A 21,937-nucleotide genomic window follows, 5' to 3' on the forward strand; every position below is an offset into this window, starting at 1 on the left:
GTTTGTTCTTCCCCTAGAGCAAGTAACAAGAGGTTTAGGGGAAGTTTTGTAAGGAAAAAAATGTTATTTGTCCTCAAATCTACAAAAGCTCCAAGTTCATAGTGAAAGTATTTACTTTTAGAGATTTGACAATCTACACTAAGAGTACTGTGTGTGTGTAGGTAATGCGGATGCATGTCCTTGAGAGAGGTTCCTGATGTCTAGGCTTTCTGTATTCAATGTACATAAATATAAGTGGTTTATTCTGAGTGGATAGAGCACTGGCCAAAAGTGCTGGACTGTTAGCCTTTAGGTTCCAAAATGCCCTGTATAGTTGCCTGGGAGTTTGAATGGCCTCTCCCCTGTCTGGGGTACGCTGTCTCTGTTCTTAGAGCAGAACCCTCTGAGGGCATGCGTGTCCTGTCCTGCCTTGCACTTGACCAAGTATTGTGCCCTTGATGGTGACTAATCAGCTCAGCCAGTGGCTTTGTCTGATGCTAAATTACTTTACTTTTCACTGGGCAATATTTGGCACATAGAAGGCACCCAGTAAATACTGCTGGAAAGAATCAAAGAACCAGAAGTTTTGCAGAAAGTGGGAAAGAGAAAATAATGTAAGAAATGAAAGTAAAATGATTATGTGGCTCAAGAGAGGCACAAGGTTTGGACTATAATTTTCTACCTGGTGTGAAGGAAGATAAATTTAATGTAATCAGAGTCTGGTAAAATTTTAAACATTTAAGGGAAAAGAGAAGATCCTAAAACATTTGAGAGAAAAAACAATAAATACTTCAAAAGGAATTAAAAAAAATTAGACTCACCAGGCTTTGAACCAAGGACATTAACTGCCAAAAGGCAAATTGCTATAAAAGTCATTATTGGGACAAATAGGGAAATTTAAATAAGATCTGATGGTTAGATAATAGAATTAAATAATGTTAAATTTCTCAGTCTTGATAATTGTACAGTGATTATGTTAATAAATGGTCTTATTTTCAGGGAATTCAAGTTGAAATATTTAGGGATGAAGAAATATCCTGCCTATAATTGATTCTCAAATGGATAAAAATAGGGATAAAATAAATAAACAAATATAGCAAAATATGAATTAGTGAATATGCACAAAGGCTAGATAGGAGTTCTTCGTACCATCACTACAAATTTTTGAATGTTTAAAACATTGTCAAAATTAAAAGTTAAATTATGATGAATAAAAATAGTTCAAATTCAAGATATTATACATACTATCATCAGAAACTAATGTTAATTAATTGTGAAAAAAATAAGGTATTGTTGCATGTCCAAAAAGAAATAACATTTGCCATCCTCTGTGAAATACCTGGTGATATTAGGACAATGAAATGAAAATGATATCCAATACAGAGGCTTGAAAACTACATAATGGTGAAAGAAATCAAAGATGATCTAAATAAATGGAGAGACATCTCATGTTTATGAACTAGCAGAATCAATATAGTAAATGTGTTAATTCTCTTGAAACCGATATATCAGTTTAAGGAAATTCTTGCCAAAATCTTAGAAAGATATTTTTTGTATATCTAAACAAGATTTTCTAAAATTTATATGTGTAAATCTAGAATAGTTAAATATTTAAACAATTTTGAAGGAGCAAAATAAAGTAAGCGGGGTTAGTCTACCCAATTCCATGTTTACTAAATAGCCGCAGTATTCAAGACATGTAGTACTGGCTGAGGGATAGACATGGAGATTGATGGAGTAGAATAAAGAAGTCAGAACTAGAACCACAGAAATATGCCCAACTGGTTTTTGACAAAGGTACCAAAGCAATTCAATGGAGGTAAGATAGTCTTTCCAACTAATAAAACTGGAGCTTGTGTATATGTATTGACAAAACAACAGAACCTCAAGTTTTCTTATATCTTATAATATAAATGTTAACTGAAAATGGAACACGTAAAATTATAAAACTTTTAAAAATCATGAAACAAGATTTTTAGGACCTAAGGTTGGGCAAAGAGTTCTTAGACTTGATACATCAAAAGAATGACCCAGAGAAAGAATAATTGATAAATTGGACGCCATCAAAATGAAAACCTTTGCTAATGAAAAATACTATGTTAAAGGATGAAAAGACAATATATAGAACGGGAAAAAATTTTGCAAGTCACATATCCAATAAAGGACAATTATCCAAAATTTATAAAGAACTCTCAAGACTTGAAAGTAAAAAACAAAAAAAAACAGGGAATTCAATTAGAATATGGGCAAAAGACATGAAGAAATATTCCATCGAAGAGGATGTACAGATGGTGTATAAACCAAAGAAGAGATGTTCAATATAATTAGCTGTTGGGGAATAATAATAGAAACCACCACTGAGATATCTCTGTCACCTATCAGAATGACTGAAATAAAAGTAGCGACCATACCAAATGCTGACAAGGATGCAGAGAAACTCTACCACTCGTATGTTGAGAATGGGAATATAAAATAACACAGCCACTCTGGAAAAACAATTTGACAGTTTTTTTAAAAAAAATTTATTTACTTTTTAAATACATTTGTCTCTGCCTCCCCCCCACCTCTTTCCCTTGCCCCCTCCTACCTTCCCTCCCTCAGCTTTTCCCCTTTGGTTTTGTCCATGAGTCCTTGCTATATGTTCCTTGACTTTCCCCTTCCCTTCCCTTTCCCTGCCCCCCCCTTCCCTCTTGTCTCTGTTGATTTCTTTTCCTTTCAGTGTTGCTGGTCATATTTTCCTTGCATCTTTGCATTGTTGGTTAGGTTCCGCTTATAGGTGAGATCATATGGTATTTGTCTTTCGCCCCCTGGCTTATTTCGCTTAGCATGATGCTCTCCAGTTCCATCCATGCTGTCGCAAAGTTTAGTACTTCTTTTTTCTTTCTGCTGCATAGTATTCCATTGTGTATATGTACCATAATTTTTTGATCCAATCATCTACTGATGGGCATTTAGGTTGCTTCCAACACTTGGCTATTGTAAATTGTGCTGACAGTTTCTTAAAAAACTAAAAATGCAACTACCATTTGACCCAGTCATTGCACCCATGGCATTTATCTGAGAGAAATAAAAACTTAATGGTTCCACAAAAGCCTATATACATGGATGTTTATAGAAGCATTATTCACAATAGCCAAAAGTGGAAACAATTCAGATGTCTTTCCGTGAGTGAATGGTAAACAAACTGAGGTACACCCTTGTCATAGAACACCAGCCAGCAATAAAAAGGAGCTATGGGTACATGTAACAAATGGAATGAATCTCTAGAACATTGTGCCTATTGAGAAAAACCCATCCTAAAAGCTTACATACTCTGTTTCCATTTATACGACATTATCTAGATGACACATTACAGAAATGGACAACAGATTAGTCTTTGCTAAGGGTTGAGGTGGACATGGGGCCCGGAGGAAGTGAGAGTGGCTATGAAAGGACAACATGAGGGGTCCTTGTGATGATGGATGTTCGGATATTTTCTATCTTGACTCTGTCATTGTCAACATTCTGGTTGTGACTTTGTGCTATGGTTTTTGCAAGATGCACCACTTGGGAAACTGGGTTAAGAATACATGGGATTTTTCTGCATTATTTCTTATAACTGCTTGGGAATCTAATCTCAAAGTAAAAACGTTTAATGGAAAAAGCCCTCAAAAAAGTAATATTGGAAATTTTAGCAAGGCTAACGTAAGTAGGACATAATGTAAGAAAGGACATAAACTCAAGGTGATGACTCGAAGACAACAGGAGTTAACTTCTCATTCATGTAACAGTCCCCGGTGGGTTTTCCCCCACAGAACAATTCAGGAACATGGTTCTTTCTGTTTTGTGGCTCCACCATCTTCTCGGGTCTTGTTATACGTAATTGAAGCTGGGTTGCCATATCCAAGTTAACACTGGTGGAAGAAGAAAGAATGCACAGAGGTGGCCCACCATCTCTGAAAGGCCTTGACCTGGAAATAGTTCACATTTCTGCTAATATACTGTGGCAAACATGGCCACACTTAGTTACATGGAGGACTGGGAAGTATAGTTGTTTGTGGAGAAAGCAGCTGCTGAGGTCCAGCAATGGATGGTATGAACAAATTTTATTGGACAGGTTTCTGCTTGAAATCTAAAATTATTCAAGCAATTTAGAAGTATACAAAAGAAGAAAATGAATGCTCTGGCTTTGTTGTTCTGTTCACCTTACCCCCAGAGATCACCATGTTAATGACTTGTAATATTTCTTTCCAGACTTCTCCTAGGGATATGTAATCATAGGTAAATACACCCTCACAGAGTTACGGATATGAATGCATGTCCTACCTAACATCATGCAACATTCTTTTCACTTATCAGGATTTCTCTCTTTTGTTCTCTATCTCAGTCTCTCCTCCCACCTTTTTACACATACACGCCCCTGCACATTCTTTTCATTTTTTCACAGATGCATTATATTTCACTGTAGGGATGTGCTGTTTTTTTTTCTTATTGTTATGGAACAAATCCCCCTTTGCCCATATATAGACTGTTTCCAATTTTATGCTATTATAAGTAATACTTAGTTAGACTACTTTGGGGGAAAAAGCTGTTTCTCCATTTAGTATTTTTCCGTTTATGAGATTCAGAAATAGAGTTCCTGGATCTAAGATCACTGGCTTTAAAGCCTGCAAGTTTCCTTTTTGCACTTTTGCCTCTTTTTCAGATGCCTTCGTAAGTTTCTCATCAGCTCAGTTTTCCTCTGCAAAGGTTTACCAAATATGCTGAGGCCAAAAAGTCAAGTTTTATTTCTGTATCTGGCTTGAATTTCATTGTTTACTTCTTGGTGTTTTTGATTGTCATATTCGTATGTATGTGGAAAAATAGATACAAGACCCTGTCTCATTCTTGGAAAATTGCAGGTTCCCATTTCCAGGGGATGGTGACATGGAGGGGGGAGACTTTTCAGTAAAAGGCAGATCCCGGCTTGTGTTGTCCCTGACTGTTCTCAGGAGTTGTTGAGGTCATTCATACATGCAGTTCACGCTTCTTGACTTGATCAAGTTTCAAAGAACTTAGCAATTCCATCCTGGGTGACCACTTCCTTTGAGTTCACAGGCCCAGATACTACATTTATCCCTTGAGTTTTTGGCTCTGCCCAGCTCTAGATACTGGCTTCTGGATGAGTAACCTCTTTTCCTCTCTTAGTCCTGAATCTGTTATTAGTTTCATATTAAAACTTCCTATTGCTCAATCCATGCCACTGACAATTCAGCTGTGGTCCTTCTGGCTCCTCTTCTCTGGGAAGTCTATATTTTTTCTCCTTTGTCTTCATGGTTTATGACCTGGCCTTTTCTTTATAAAAGCATCATGGTCTTACTTTTTTTCCCTGTGGGAGTTTATTTCTGTCTTAGAAGGTTTCATTGGGTTCTGCCCTGCTCTGCTAGTACCTTTTCTTTGGCTGATTCTCTCAGTTTCCTTTTTCCCTTCCCTCTGTCCTGTCTCTTTCTCATCTGGCCTCTGTCCTGTGTACTTGAGGTTTGATTGCTTCTGTTACCGACAGAGGGCAGCAGGGGTAGGGTTTCTGGCAGCCCCCAGTGGTAGATGGGAGAGGGCTGGGGTAGCAAAAGGGGCTGATGGGCCACTGTTGGGCAGGTCGGGTGAAGAGATGAGCATGTAATTTGGAGTCAGAGAGAGATGGTCACACCTGTGTGTGAACATGCATGTGTGTGTGCATGTGTATGCATGTGTGGTAGATAACAGAGAGCAGAGAGTTGCTAAAGGAAATAGAAAAGAAAAATTTGGATAAAGGCCAGAAATAAAGAAAAGTATCAGAGGACTTAGAAAGGTCCAGGAGGAGAAGGATAGAGGAAAATTTTCTGAAGATGTTTTAAAAGTGTTGAGAACACTCTCTTTTCTTAAAAAAAAAGAAAAGTGTGGTGAGGACAGAAACCAATCCATATAGAATTAAAGGCAAGATAAGGAAAGAGCTGAAACTCAGGCTCTGGAATCAGATGGTTTCTGTTCCAATCTCAGCATCACCATATAGTAAGTGACAAAGGACCATCTTCTTGTTTCTCAAGTTCTTTACCTGTGAAACAGGGACAATAATAGTGCTTATCTCATAGGACTTTAGTGAGGATTAAATGAGATAGTACATGTGTATCACTAGGGTTCAGGCAGAAAAGCAGAAGTACTCTAATACAAAACACAAAATTTATTCTAAGGATTAGATTCTGCAATTATAGGAACTGGTGGAGAAATCAATGCTGCTGTTGTCTCTTCATGTACTGTTGAGTGTGAAGCAACATAAGGTTAGTCATGTTGGTAGTTAGATAAGAAGGTTGGGTACGCTCCAGAGCAAAGACAAACTGGAACCTGTGAGGATGTACTAGAAGCTACATTTGTCTTTTCCACACCCATAAACTCAGTGCTGTGACTGACACACAGGAGAAGCTGGTGCCCCTCAGCAAGAGGCCATACAGGCACGTGGAAGTTGCAGGAGACAGATTAGGAGTTGGAGGAACTAACAGTGACATTGTGAGCCAGCTTCCATAGTGCTTGGTGCCTCCCACTGAACTTCAGAGTGTAAAAACCATGGCAGTTGCTTTACTTCCACATGTCAAGGCTCATGCAAAATTTTTCTTGTGACCTGCACTGACTTGGGTCCTTTCGAGGAAGGGAGTTCTGGGAGACGTAGCTCCGGCATACCTGTATTATCACAGTGCAAAGCCTACAAAAGCACCAAACCAGGTTCAAGAGTGAGTATATAGTAAGTGATGAAAGATGTTAACTAATGATACGGTTGAATTAAGGGGCCACTGGAGGTGCTTGTTTGAGGTGCAGGTAATTACTCTGCAAGGTGAAAATCTTTCTGCTTCCTCTAGTCATAGTCGTGGACACTGTCTCAAGCTGGCTCTCACACATGCTGATCAGAGCACTTGCATTCTCCCTGTGCGTGAAGTCTTCCCTTCTTAGCCCTCTTGAGCAATTTTTTCCTTCTGAGAAAAGGCTTACTATGCCTCAGCTTAAAGTAGGAACTTTGTGTTTCTCAGGACAGGTGCCACGACCACACACCTTTGGAGTTCTGGCTTATCTGCTTGTGCGGACATCACTGACTCAGACTCCGCACCCAGCCAGGGCACCACACCCTCGGCACGCTCCCCCGACCAGGACCCCTAACCCTCCCAGACAAGTTAGGAGAATTTTCCCCAAAGCCTCCGCCATGCTCTCTGGGGATCCCTGCTGACGCTCCGTGCTTTCCCACAGAACGCTGGGCTTCATACATAAAATAAAAGTGTATTTAAGAAGTTAAGAATCTGTAACAAGATTTCTGATTTATCCCCTTCATGCCTCAGTTTATTTGTATGAAAGATAATGTTGTCAGCCACCTTCCTCAAAAGGATAGCCTGAGGTTTCACATTGGAGACTTGACATTTATTAACCAGGATCCTATGAAAGCTCTGATTTAATCTCCGGAAAAATGCTTTGAGTGTTTCAGACATAAGGACCATATAAGCATGAAGAATTTTGCCCATAGCTCTGGAAGGAGGCGGCAGCCAGTCAACAGGGGTGTGGGCCAATCCTTGGTGTGTTCTGTTTACAGTTGTGTCCTGACAAGTTTAAGTGGAGGATCAGAGGAGATCAGTATATACTAGTTTGGTTTATTAACTATTAACTATTCACATATTAAACAAGATATTCTGACAATATTTGTCATATGGTAGAATAAACCAAGTCAACAGGTTACAATAAGGCACCACCCTCTCAATAGGATAATACTACTTTTGGGGGACAACAGTAAAGATTTTACAGCATTCTATGTGCCAGTCACTACACTATACACTTTCATATAAATATCTCCTTTCATTCTCTCAACAAGTCTTTTGGGAGGTATTAATATGTCTGAGGTTAAGCAATTTGTTGAAGGTCACAGTCTAGTGAAAAACTAAATCAGGGGTTCTAACCTAGGTTGTTTGTATTTTTTAAAAAATCCATGTTCTTCTCATTATGTTATTAAAAACACTAGTAATTGCCTTCTAGGTCAATAGCTATATTATTAGGTATTTACTATTTATGTTCTTTTTATGGTGACGTGGTAATATAAATAAAGATAAATTTTTTTTTTGCAGACTACAGCTGTTTTAAAGTACACAATTACATTAGTGGTATACCTAGACTTATAAAAAGAGCAAATCATGCCACTATTCGTGTGCATTTGTGAAACAGATTATGCCCCTTGCAAGATGGATTGTGTAAGTGGACCAGTAACAGCTAAATTCTTGTGAAGGGAAGGCCAAATACCTGCAGTTCTGAAGGAAGTTTTCAGAACTTAAAGAATATAAATGTAGAGAAACAGGGAGTATTATTATTGTTAAAGAAAACCTACTTATGCAGTAAAATCACGGTGTTCCAGGCCATTGGATTTCTGCTGTTTGGTTGGGAGTATAATTTCTATTTCCCCAACAGTGAACTATCACCAAGAATCCCTCGTTGTTTCTTTTTTGTGGTGTGCTGGAAAGGTGACTCTCTAAAACTAGTCTATCTGCTGTATTATACAGACCTTAAATCAGAAATCCCACAAAAATCACTTTGTGTTTGGGGTGAAAGGAAGATGTTCATAAACAAATGAGCATGCATTTCACTCATATGAACAGTCAGATGAGGAGCTGAAACAGCGAAGCTTCCAGAGGTAGGTGTTCTAATGATGGTATGAATACAGTGAAGAGAAATTCCAGTTGGCTAGGCCACGTAGGCACAATTGAGAGTGTTTGAAGAAGTGTCCTTCTGAGATGCCGAGGATGGAGGTTTTCCTCTAGAAAGGCACCAGGGCAGGAGCCTGGAGGGAGAAACCCTTAGAGCTAATCCAATGCATACTTCTACATGGAGGCTTTCCTTAGTAACTAAAGATGGTATTTTTTAAAAAAAATATTTTATTGATTATGCTATTATAGTCCCAATTTTTCCCCTGTTGCCCCCCTTCACCTGGTACCTCCATTCCCTCCAGCAATCCTCCCCCTTAGTTCATATCCATGGCTCATGCATGTAAGTACTATGGCTACTCCATTTCCTATGCTGTTCTTAACATCCCCCTGTCTATTTTATACCTGCCAATTTGTACCTAACCCTGCATCTTTTCCCTCATTCTCTCCCTTCTCCCTCCCAGCTGATAACCCTCCAAATAATCTCCATATCTATGATTTTGTTCATGTTCTGGTTGTTTGCTTAGTTTGTTTTTTAGATTCAGTTGTTGATGTGTATTTGTTGCCATTTTAATATTCATTATTTTGATCCTTTTCTTATATAGCTTCCTGTAACATTTCATATAATTATGGCTTGGTGATGATGAACTCCCTTAATTATTCCTTGTCTGGCAAGCACTTTATCTGCCCTCCCATTCTAAATGGTAGCTTTGCTGGATAGAGTAATCTAGATTGTAGGTCCTTGCTTTTCATCACTTTGATTACTTCTTGCCAGTCCCTTCTATCCTGCAAAGTATCTTTTGAGAAATCCACTGAAAGTCTTATGGGAACTCCTTTGTAGGTAACTCTCTGCTTTTCTCTTGCTGCTTTTAAAATTCTTTATCTTTAACCTTTGACATTTTAATTATGATGTGTCTTGGTGTGGTCCTCTTTGGTTCCAACTTGTTTGGGACTCTCTGTCCTTCTTGGACTTGCATGTATATTTCCTTCACCAAATTAAGGATGTTTTCTTTCATTATTTTTTTCAAATAAGTTTTCAATTTCTTGCTCTTCCTCTTCTCCTTCTGGCACCCCTGTGATTCGGATGTTGGTATGTTTGGAGATATCCCAGAGGCTCCTTATTCTATCCTCATTTTTTTGAATTCTTTTTTTTTCTTCTTGCTATTCTGATTGAATGCTTTTTTCTTCCTTATCTTCCAAGTCATTGATTTGATTATCGGTTTCATCCCCTTCACTGCTGGTTCCCTGTAGATTTTCCTTTATTTCACTTAATGCAACCTTCATTTCTGCCTGGGTCTTTTTTATGTTGTTGAAATACCCAATGATTTCTTTGAGCATCCTGATAACCAGTGTTTGGAACTCTGCACCTGATAGGTTGTTTATCTCCATTTCATTTAGTTCTTTTCCTGATGTTTTGTTCTGTTCTTTCATTTGGGCCATATTTCTTTGTCTTCTAAATTTGGCAATGTCCTTGTGTTATTTCTATCTATTAGGTAGAGCTTCTTTGACCCCTGTCTTAGTAGTGTGGCCTGTATGGATGAATGTGGCTTCTTTAAATCCTTGGTTGTTGGACTTCAATACAGCCTGATTTTCTGATGAATCTAGGTGATATTTGTTGTTCAGTCTAATTGTAATTTTTTCTGTTGTTGAAGCATGTTTATCTATGCTTCCATCGTGACTGAAAGTCTAAGATGTTTTTTTTTATTTATAATTTTAACTTTAATTTTAATTTAAATCCTTCTACAGAGATTAGATCTTATCCAAAGGCGGACCTCTTGCCCTGTTGAACATTTTGGTGTATTTGATTGTGCAAAGTGAATGAAGAAGCTGGAAGGAAACAGTTTGCTTTCTAGGCAGGTTTGGAGCTTCTGCAGGCAAAGTAGGAGAAAGCAGAGAGGAAGCAGGGAAGGGTTTGGGGAGACAGTGCGTTGGTGGAAACACACATGCCAGGACTCCTCCTGGACCTCTTACCGACATCATTGGAGCAAGTCTACTAAATTCAGCACATGATTTATGGGAGTAAATTTCTTACAAACAATGGTGAGAAGGCTGAGTTTTGTATCTAGCCTGAGATAGGGCAGAAGCAGAAACAGTTTTCAAGAAAATAGGAACACGGGGCAAAGGGGATCCAGGAGAGTATAAGTCTTGGGGAACTTCTAGAGATTGTGATGGAGGCTTCATTAATTAATTAGTTAGAGATTAGAATTTATAAATAGATAAGATGATTAAAACATAATAACCAGCACTGACAACATAATTTTTTTCAAAAATTTATTTTTCATCTTCAAAAAACTAAAAATGGAACTGCCTTTTGACCCAGTAATTCTACTGCTGGGAATATACTCTAAGAATCCCAAATAACCAATTCAAAAGAACCTATGCACCCCTATGTTCATAGCAGCATTATTTACAATAGCCAAGTGCTGGAAACAGCCTAAGTGCCCATCAGTAAATGAGTGGATCAAAAATCTGTGGTGCATTTACACAATGGAATACTACACAGCAGAAAGAAAGAAGGGACGCCTGCCTTTCACAGCAGCATGGATGGAACTAGAGAGCATTATGCTAAGTGAAATAAGCCAGGGGGCAAAAGACAAATACCATATGATCTCACCTATATGAGGAACCTAATGGACAAAACAAACAAATGAACAAAATAGAACCAGAGGCATGGAAACATGGAACAGACTGATGAAGACCAGAGAGGAGGGGAGGGGGGTAAAGGAGGAAAGAAGAGGAAGGGACTAGTCAAAGAACATGTATAAATGACCCATGGACGTGGGCAACAGGGTGAGGATTGACTGTGAGAGAGGGGGGTGGGCTGGGCAGAGGATAGCAAAGGGGGAAAAACTGGGACAACTGTAATAGAACCATAAAATGTTTAATAAGAATTTATTTTTCAACTGTATTGAGATACCACTGACAAAATTGTAAGATATTTAAAGTGTCCATTGTAATGATTTGATATACATATACATTATGAAAGGATTCTCCCTATATAGTTAATTAACATATCCATCATCTCACATGTTTATCTTTTTATCCTACTTTTTTGTGAGAACATTTAAGTTTTACTTTCTTAGCATATTTCAATTATACAGTTATATATAATTATATAACACTGTATAATTGAAATACAGTGTTATCAGTTATAGTCACCCTGTTACACTTTAGATCCTCAGATCTTATTCATCTTACAGCTGAAAGTTTATATACTTTTACCAACTCCTTCCACCTCCCAGCCCCTGATAACGGTTGTTCTATTGCCTAAGTATTTTGACTTTTAAAAATATCCCACATGTAAGTGATACCATAAAGCATTTGTCTTTCTCCATCTGACATATTTAACTTAGCATAATGCCCTCAGTGTCCATCCATATGGCAAATGGCAGGATATTCCACTTTTTCGTGGTTGAATAATGTTCTGTTGTATATTACAACTTGTTTATCCAGCTATTGATTGATTGACACTTAGGTTGTTTCCATATCTTGGTTATTTTGAACAATGCTTCAATGAACATAAGAGTGCAGATATCTTTTTGATGTCCTGTTTTTATTTCCTTGGGACACATACCCAGAAGTGGGATTTCTGGATCGCATGGTAGTTCTATTTTTTATTTTTTTTGAGGAAACTCCATACTGTTTTCCATAGTAGCTTCACTAATTTACAGAGTGTTTTTTTTTATGTCATGAACTAGAGACTCCCAAGTAACCCTCTCTAGATTTCAAAGGTTGAAAAGACCCCAAATGACACCTCTGTTTTATAGAAAAATTCAGATTAATTCCAAAACCAGTTATCGAACATTCACTGTAAGTTGCAAACTGTTGAGGACAAGGAAAAATAGAGAGATTCAGCAAAACATTCCACCAATGTGTAATGAAACTATGTGAAAGTTCAGTCCCTTCCTTTAAGTTGCTTAAAATTAGGTAAGAGAGAGAGAGACAAGCAAGCACCTAGTTTACAGAGCAGAATGAGCCGTGGCTGGGCAGAGACAGTCACGGAGCAGTCAGTTATAATGCGAAGTACTTTCCGGAGGTTCTTCTCACTACATGCGTTGATGTACATTTATAAATATGTTTAAAAAATATTTTCAAAATTTATTTCAGAGAAAGAGGAAGGGAGGGAGCATTGATCAGTTGCCTCTTGCATGCCCCCAACTGGGGACCTGGCCTGCAATGTAGGCATGTGTCCTGACAGGAATCAAACCCACGACCTTTCAGTTTGCAGGACGATGCCCAACCCACTGAGCCACACCAGTCAGGGCTATAGATATGTTTTATTGAGTAGTTACTAGGTACCATAGCTATACTAAGACTTTTCTATTAAATTCTTTAAACAACCCCATGAGTTGGGCATTAGTTGACTTTTTACATCTTATTTTTTAATATTGTTTATTTAATGTTATTTTTTATTCTTTTATTTTTCAAGTACAGTTGACATTCAAAATTATATTAGTTTGAGGTGTACAGCATAGTGGTTACACATTTATATAACTTAGGAAGTGATATCCCAATAAGATTACTACCCACCTGATACCACCCAAAATTATTACAATATTGACTATATTTCCTATGCTGTGCTTTACATTTCTGTGACTATTTGGTAACTGCTAATTTGTACTTCTGAATCCCTTTACCTTTTTCATCCAGCCCCTCAACTCCCTCCTACCTAGCAGCATTATTTACAATTGCTAAGGTATGGAAGCAACCTAAGTGTCCATCAATAGATGAGTAGATAAAGAAGTTGTGGTGCATGTATACAGTGGAATACTACTCAGCCGTGAGAAGAATGAAATCTTACCATCTGCAGCAACATGGAGGGACTGAGAGGGGGTTATACTAAGTGAAATAAGTCAGACAGAAAAAGATAAATACCATCTGATTTCACTTATATGCAGAATTTAAAAAACAAAATAAATGAACAAACAAACAGAAAAAGAGAACAAACTGATATTAGTACTTATGTTAAGGCTGAGGAAAAGTGGGCTGTACGTTCACACAGTGGCCGAGTGGTGAGCCAGGCTGGAGCCCAGCTAGTCTGAGTGCAGAGCTCGCACCTGTCACTACACTGTATGGGGACTGGGATAGTTTGTCAGAACATCTGAGCGAAAGGCTCACAGTCCCTGCTTCTGGGTGTGAAGGCAAGTCATACAGTTAATTTAAGACACAGACATACTCAATACACTTTGCTTTTAACATCATTCATAACTTGAGACTTAGAATCATAAAAAGCAAGCAATTTCTAGTCTACGCCCCCTCCCCCACCTGACCTGAGCTGTCTCTAACAGCAACAGAGATGGAGAGGGGTAGATGCACAAAGGGGCCTTGTGGAGGCAGCCCTGCCATCAAACGCCCTTTAGGCTGTTTTTCTGGAAGTGGTGATGGATCTGTAACATCACACCCTCACCTTGTGACTGGAGTTGGAGCTGCATTCTCTGCCAAGAACACGACAAAACCCAATCTCTAGTTCAGGTCTTGACCTTGATTGCTATCTTGGTGGGCTTTGCTGATCACTGTAACCTGCTATAGGCAGAGGCCATGGTCACCTGGTGCCACAATCCGGACATGCTAAGAGGTAGGAGAATGTGTTGGTCATAGCAGACAGGTCTGGGGATTTTTCTGATGATGCCAATACTCCGTGGTACTCTGAACTTGCCCCAAAAGATGGTGATTTCCTTCTTCAAGGCAATCCAGCCTCACATCGTGCCCTCCAGACATTTAGAGGCTATTCACTGAAATAAATTTTAAAAATTACCTTCAGTCAAACACAAGGTGATAGAGTGGCTCTGGTTGGGACTAAGCAATTTTAGAGCCACTGAACTCGATCTGGGCCATTGGAAAAGACCCCACTGCAGGGACTGCGCTGGGTTCTTTAAACCTGGGGAGCTACTGAGGGTTTTGAGCAGAGAGCCAACAGGAGCAAAGTGATGCTTTAGAAAGATGATCTTGGTTTTGAGGTGCTCCCAAGAGCCACCACCAAAAAAGGCTTTGCAGTGGTGGGGGAGTGGTGAGCGCACAGCGCAGAGGAGGATGCTGTAAAGCGGGCTGGCTGACCTGGCTGCGCTGCCTGGGTCCCTTGTTCTTGCCCTATATGGCTATAGACTCTGCCACTGAGGCGAGGGCCTCCCTTGTTTCTAGCCTGCTCCCTCTCATGATTCTAAGAGTGTCTTCCCTTCAGTGTTGACTGTCCCAATACTAACTCTGTTTCCACCTCTACAGAATATTGATTTCACTCAGCTTTTATGCCATTCCATACGCCTCTTCTTGGGTTTTTTTTTCATCTCCCTGAATCACCTGAAGTGTGTTATATTCTCTGTATTTCTCATAATCCTCTCTTGATTGGACACCTCTTTCCTCCATGCTTTGTAAATTACTTATGGTTGCATAATGATTGATCTGTCTTGAAATACAAAGTGTATTGGAAAGACAGATTGCATCTGGGGTGCAAATGCTCATCATCTAACTATCTCCTTATCATTTTGCACCAGAGCTCATCTTTGACTCTGCTCCCTTATCACACAAGAAACAGAAGTCACTGAGACCAAAATTCACCCTTCCTCTCCAGGAGAAGCAGAAATTGGGAGGAGGAAAAAATTATTTACATGCATCTCTTGAGGCTATGAAGTTGACAAGATACAAGAGAAACGTTATTTCCTTAAGGAGGCTGGATTATTGCTGTAGGGACTGGGTTGTAGTCTTGGGTGACGGTGGCAGTGATAACATCAGTGGAGGAAGAAAGGGTTAAAGAGAGAGGCAAGAAGAGAGAGGTCGATGGAGACCCCTTCCAGAGGCCCAGGCAGGGAGATTTTTCTTCTTGTGTAAAAAACAAGAAAGGAGTAGCTTTGAAAAACTGCTTAAATCCTTATCAGGGCCCAGTAAAAAATTCTGCTTACGAATGTGTGTGCGCATGCGTGCGTCATTTGGATGCAGTTCTGCTGGCCAGACTCACCCATCTCTCCTCCCTTTTCTCATCTCCAGAGGCCAGCGCAGTCTACTACTTCCCAAGGAAGAAACAATGGCTTTCCACAATGGTTACACATTACTACCATGCTATTGGATTTTTTCCTATTCTCTTTGCTTGGCTTTTTCTGAGTTTTGAGAGCTGTTTCTTTGGTCCTAGTCTGTGTTTTTAGGCTTTCATCCTCCTTGGCAATATTCTTAAGGCACAGCCAGGAAGTTCAGTTAGATTTCTCCCATCATCTCTCCACCTTCCCAAGTGGCAGTGCGACACTATGTTTTCTATTGGTGCTGTAACAAATGACTACAAACTTAGCGGCTTAAGCAATATGAACTTATTATCTTATAGTCATAGAGGTCAGAAATCCTAAATGAATCTCATTGGGCTAGGGCCCAAGAGTTCTCCTCTAGGGTTCAAGGAGACTCAGGTGGGGTCCCACTTGCAGGTTCCCTCAGTAAAACTATACCCTGCATGTAACAGAGCCCCCTTCCCTAAAAATCAGGTTGGCATCAATGTCAAAGCACTGTTACTTCAACTGGTCCCTTGAGGGTCTCACATTCTAAACCAAGGGCTCTTAAGGTATTTTGTTTATCAACAGACACCTCCCCAAGAGTTCTGAGAAATACAGCCTGCTCAGTCATACTACTGTGCAAGTGATTCCTTAGTGCCAGGTGCTGCTCCACCTCCATCCCAAGACTTCCAGGAATCTCATTTGAGGCCAGCTCTGCTTCCTGCTACTGTCATCCTGGCTGGGTTCTTGTACCCTCACTGTCCCCTCCCTGCCCCTGACATTGCATGGTACTTCTCAGATGGCTGAGCTTCTTGTGAGTCCACGTAACATTTCTTGGGCCTGAAAAGCCCAGAGTTCTCTATTTCCAGCATTGCCTCAAGATTTGCTTGGTACTGCTGCATTGCATTACATTTTATGGTTTTAACACCACATGTCAGCAAGAGTATGGGTTCTATGAAACCGATTTCTGAATATTTAAGATTTGAACTTTTTTCCCCTCTATGATTAAAGAGGGGAAAAAGCAACTTTTCCAGCACTTGAGGTAAGCAGTTTCGTGTTCCTGACCTCTCTAGAGCAGAAAGGCTCTTGTAAGATTAGTCATGAGCATGACAAGAATCTGACCCAAATCACAGGAAGTCTGTGATTTTTAAAAATCCTTGTTATCCCTGTTGTGAAGACGTCTGTATATCTGTTTCCATTCTGATGATGTTTTAACTTTTATTGGTCTATGAATTAATTTTTTTTGGGGGGGGTCTTAAATATCAGGATTGACGTGGGATGAATGCAGTCTCACCTGGGTGGCTCACTCTCCTTGGGCTATTGCTCTGCAACTGAGATACGAACCTAAACCTTTTTGGAAATGAAATATAGCACAGAGAAGTAAGCAGAATCCCTTCTACCCCCATGCTCTCATCCAGCCCCACCTGCTCCTCGCCATCACTCTTCCCAACCTAATCTTCCACTCATACTGCTAACATTGCTCAAATACTCAACACATCAGCAGTGAGGGAGCACACTATTGGAAACAGCTATGTTAAAAAAATAAAAAGAATCATCTTACTTCCACAAAATCTAGCTCCATATCATCTCCACAAAATAGCCTTTCTTATAATCCATAGATTCTAGTGAAACTAAAGTGCTTCAAGTAGTAAGTAACATATAAGAGAGAGAGCACGAGCTGAAAAGTTTTCTATTTCCAGCCTAACTTTGCCTTTTTAGAAAGTGAGAACATTTTTGTCACAGGAACTTTAAAATTTTTAGATCCTGTTCTTAATAAGACCAGCATAATTCCAGTATATTCTTGTGATTCACTGTTCTTTCTCTATTGTAGTACTAATCATATATTTTTGGTATTACTTGTTTGATTAGCCTTTCCCTGTAAGCTCCAACAAATATTGGTTGATTTTACTGTAAAAATAATAACCATCATGATGACCACAGGAACATCCATAGCTTGAAACCAGCAACTTGTGATGCACCATGTTCAGATTTAGACTATTGGGTACGATGACATTTCATCAATTTATTGTGTGATTTTTCTCCTTTACCAGTTTGTAAGTAGCATCCACTAGAGCTTTAATGTGGTCCCCATCCAACAGCTGTTGCTGATTTCATTGTATATTTTCTCTGTCAAAGCTACTTGACCCAATGTTGAAGGTTTCCAAAAGTATTTTTGGAATCTCTTTACTTAAAAGTGTTTTTGTTTGTTTGTTTGTTTGTTTGTTTTTTTACATTTTACTCTGGGAATTAAAGAGAGTGTGTTTACTTTGGAAATGACCTTACTGATTCACCCTAATTGTGGAAGAGGAAGCTGCAGTGGAGAGCACTGGCTGGCATTTCCTTCCTCCAAAAGCCGGCACTAAAGGAGCAATTGAAGGCCCTTGTAAGGCGTCTCTCATTCAGTCCTTCTATGGCTTGGTCTTGACGTCCTTGTCTTTGAAAGGGAGCATTAATTAAAATAAATGAGAACACAGTTGACCAGAATACTTTAAGCATTTATTTAGTAAATACATATTGAACTTTGTTCTCCATCTTGGACTTTATATATGGCCAACATGACTTTTCTATCAGAATTCATTGGATATTTATAAAGATTACTCATGTGAGAGCACAAAATGGCAATAAATTCCTCAAAGCAGAAACCAATATGAACTATATTTTCTGACCATAGCATGTAATGATTTTAAACACACACACACACACGAAATAAAATATCTAAGAGAAAAATCAAACCTGTACTTACAGATGGATACAGAATATTTAGAAATGAATGAAAATGGGAACCCGTTAATATGGTCAAAGCTGAAATCAGAGGAAAAGTCATAACCTTGGATGATTTTTTTTTTTTACCTTAACAAAGAAAGGAACTAAGCACATAATCTTCAACAACCTGGGTTGAAAGGAGAAGATAGACACACGCGCGCACGTGCGCGCGCGCACGCACACACACACACACACACAAAGGCCATGCACAAAAAGAATAGGGGCAGGGGAGTAACCAGAGAACCTGAGTAAATGAGGCCAGTGGAGTAAATCTAAAGATGATCTACCATTTTCCTTGGAAGTAGGTATTATACTTTTCCAGGATGTATTTTCAGAACTTCAGCACATCCTGACTTCCATGAAGACATAAAGATATTCAATAGCTGCTTAAACTTGATGATGTCATGATAAAAAAAACCACCACTTTTTCTTTTATAAAAAGGAACTATAAAATAAATTGCTATTAGCTTGTTAAAATTCCAGGGTACAGTTAAAAGTTCCTACTGCCCACAGGAAGATTGAAGACTATTTAAAACTCCTAATAAGAAAGCTGAGGAAAAAAAATATATTTTAAGGGTCAAAAACACAAGGTGTTGTACAAAACACACAACAGAATCTAAGTGACCACTACAGGATGTCATTAAACTAATTTTAATTCTTCATCTGTGTTGTTTGTAAGGGTTTTTGTTTTGTGGTAAATGTGTGGAATATACCTGCTCACTCAGTTTCCTGAGGATGCTATTTTGGGCAATGCTGAATCATCTTTTATTATCAGATTTATACTAGCCTATGTCCTGTTGGTCAGTATTTGCTAAAACTATTGGAGCATGATAAAGCCACTGGCCCTCCTGTGTTTTCACTCCTTGGGGACACAGATCCCACTTTCTCCTACTCCCTACAAGCTCAGTTTCCAGGGTAGATTGTCTTTTAGTCTTCATTTTTGCTATGATTATACACTTTTGTCCTTTTCAATATTTCACAGGTAACTTAGCGAGATAGAGGAAGAGAAGGGCTAGTAGGGAGCATTGGAGCTACCAGGTGGATATAATATGAGAATTCTCTGTTGTAACATTTGCCACACTGTGCTCCTCAGAATGTTCTAACTGGTGCCATTAGGTGTGCCATGATTCTAAGTCCCCTTTTATAGGCTCTGAGAAGTCCTAAGTGAAGAAGTGTGGTTCACTTTATTTGCATCTAAACTTCCATTTGAGCACACAACACTTTTTCACAGCTGCCTGAGTCTAGCTTTAGGTTGGGGTCGACCAGTAAGTTTCCTTCCTGGCTCTATTCTTCTTGGAGCAACCAGTGACCTGGATCCAGGCTTGGACTTCCATGGTGTTTTTTTTTTTTTTCTTTTAGCAGGACTTGGTACAAGATCATTTTTATATGTTGTGATCTTTTCATGGATTTTGTTTTTCTCTCTTTAATAGAAATGAAGACTCTAATAAGCTCCTACTATGTACCCCACTCCCACTAGCTGCATTAAATATGTAACCTAGATGCTGGATTCTTCCTCTTGTTGGAAGTATGTGTATGTATGTATGTCTGGTGTGTAGAGTTGGGGAGTTACAGCGATCTGTGCAAGCAACCCTACTGGTAGCCAGCTGGACACCTACATGTGGGTTCTCTTTGCAGCCCACTGCCCACACCAAAGGAGACTCAGTCTGCCAGTGACAGGGGTGAAAGAAATTCTATTCTTCACCTTCTAGAGCCCTGAGGAAGGATCAATCAGTTCTTTATTTCAAATCCACCATGACCAAAGCCATATCCTGCGGCACTGGTGAAGTGTTGGGCATGGCTTCCGTGGGCTGGGTACATGTGCACCATCCTTCAGCTGGAGGCAGAGGCAGGAGGTGAGGGGGTACAAGCCCGTTCCCTCACGTTGCGAAGAATACCAACTCCCCTGCCCCCGCCCTTTGTTCTTCTTCATATTAGCACTTTTCTCTCCTTCCCTGTCTCCTCACCAGAATCTGTCTCCTGAGGCCTTCATCTCCTCCCCTTTCTGAAGTGGTGGCCCTTCTTCCAGCCATTTCTTAGGTCATGGAAACCTTCAAGACTTTGGTAAATCATAGCTGTCCTTGTTCTCGCTGTTTAGGCAGACAGGCAGGAGAAAAAATGCTCTGGCTCCCAGAATCTGTGTGTGTGTGTGTGTGTGTGTGTGTGTGTGTGTGTGTAAGCATCTGTGGCAATCACTGCTATGAGGGACACCTCACCTTTTTTGCTTTTTTTTTATATCAGGATGACCAGATCTTTAAGGCACTCTGGGTACCTTGCATTTGGAGGGTCACTTGATGTTGGCAAAAACTTTTGGGCCTCATTGTGCAGAGAGCATATGTTTTCTCCTTCCTCCTTCTCAATGTTGGCTCAATTTACAAAGTCCCTGTTCCAGTTATCTATTTCTGTATTTAAAAAATCACTCTAAAACTTAGTGACTTAAAAAAAACCTAACCACATTTATCTTGCTCACCAACATATAACCTGGGCAATGCTCAGCAGGGCCGACTGCTGCTTCATGATGTTAACTGCAGAAATGTGTGGTCTCTCCCCTGGGCCCCTCCTGCATGGTGGCCTCAGAGGAGACACATCTACATGGTGGCTCAGGGTTCCCAGGGTGAGTGTTCTATGAGATCAAAGCAGAAGCTGCAATGACTTTTTGACCTAGCCTCAGATGCCATGCGATGTCACTTCTGCTATATTCTATTGGTCACATGAGACCAGCCCTGATTCAATGTGGCAGCCATGTGCACAACGGCGAGAATATCTGGAGGCAGAGATCATAGGGGGACCACTTTGGAAGCTGGCTGTCACAGCCTTCTAGTCAACTTCAAAAGACCAACTGATTTTTTAAAACAAATGAAATTTGCATAGCATATGACTCTTACCAAAGAGCTTCAGTGGATATTCCACTGGAAAGAAGAGATCAGGACACACATTTTCTATACTCCTTCCAGCCACTGTGTTATTTTTATTAAATGGAATATTGAATTAGAGGCAAAGAGCGTTGGTCTTCCAGCATTCCATGTTATAGAACGGCAGCCATATTACCCACCCTGGCTCTCCAAGAATCCATCGGACTCTGTACACTCTGTTTTGCATGTTTTGTCAGAGAGGGAGGACATCCTGGAGGCTGGATTTAAAATGAGAGTAAGGCATCCAGACGATCGTGAAACCAGCAGCCATCTGATTTCAGCTCCCATCTTCATGCTGAGCAGCAACAAAAGAAATAAATGGAGACGAATAATGCTTTGGTTTCCCCATGATGCTTACATGCACAGGATGCATCCATTTAAGTCTTTTAAAAACCAATTGTTCTAATGGTTTTATTGCTCTGCAATAAAATAAATCAAACTGACATTGATTCCAAGGTCACTGTGAATTGAAGTTTAACCATATTAAAGAGGAACAGGATGCAAGTGTGAAGGAGGAGAAAGGCATCACAGTATATTGCATTCTTGTAAACATTAGTACAAGTACAGAGTAACAAGACTCCCCTAGTTGATGCTAAATAGGCCCCAAGTTTCTCTGCTCTCTGAGGCTGAAGCATTAAGGATCTTTTCCATTTTACAT

This window comes from Pteronotus mesoamericanus, unplaced genomic scaffold, assembly GCF_021234165.1.
Source record: "Pteronotus mesoamericanus isolate MK-2021 breed Mesoamerican mustached bat unplaced genomic scaffold, CSHL_Meso_final scaffold_54, whole genome shotgun sequence".
Taxonomy (NCBI): domain Eukaryota; kingdom Metazoa; phylum Chordata; class Mammalia; order Chiroptera; family Mormoopidae; genus Pteronotus; species Pteronotus mesoamericanus.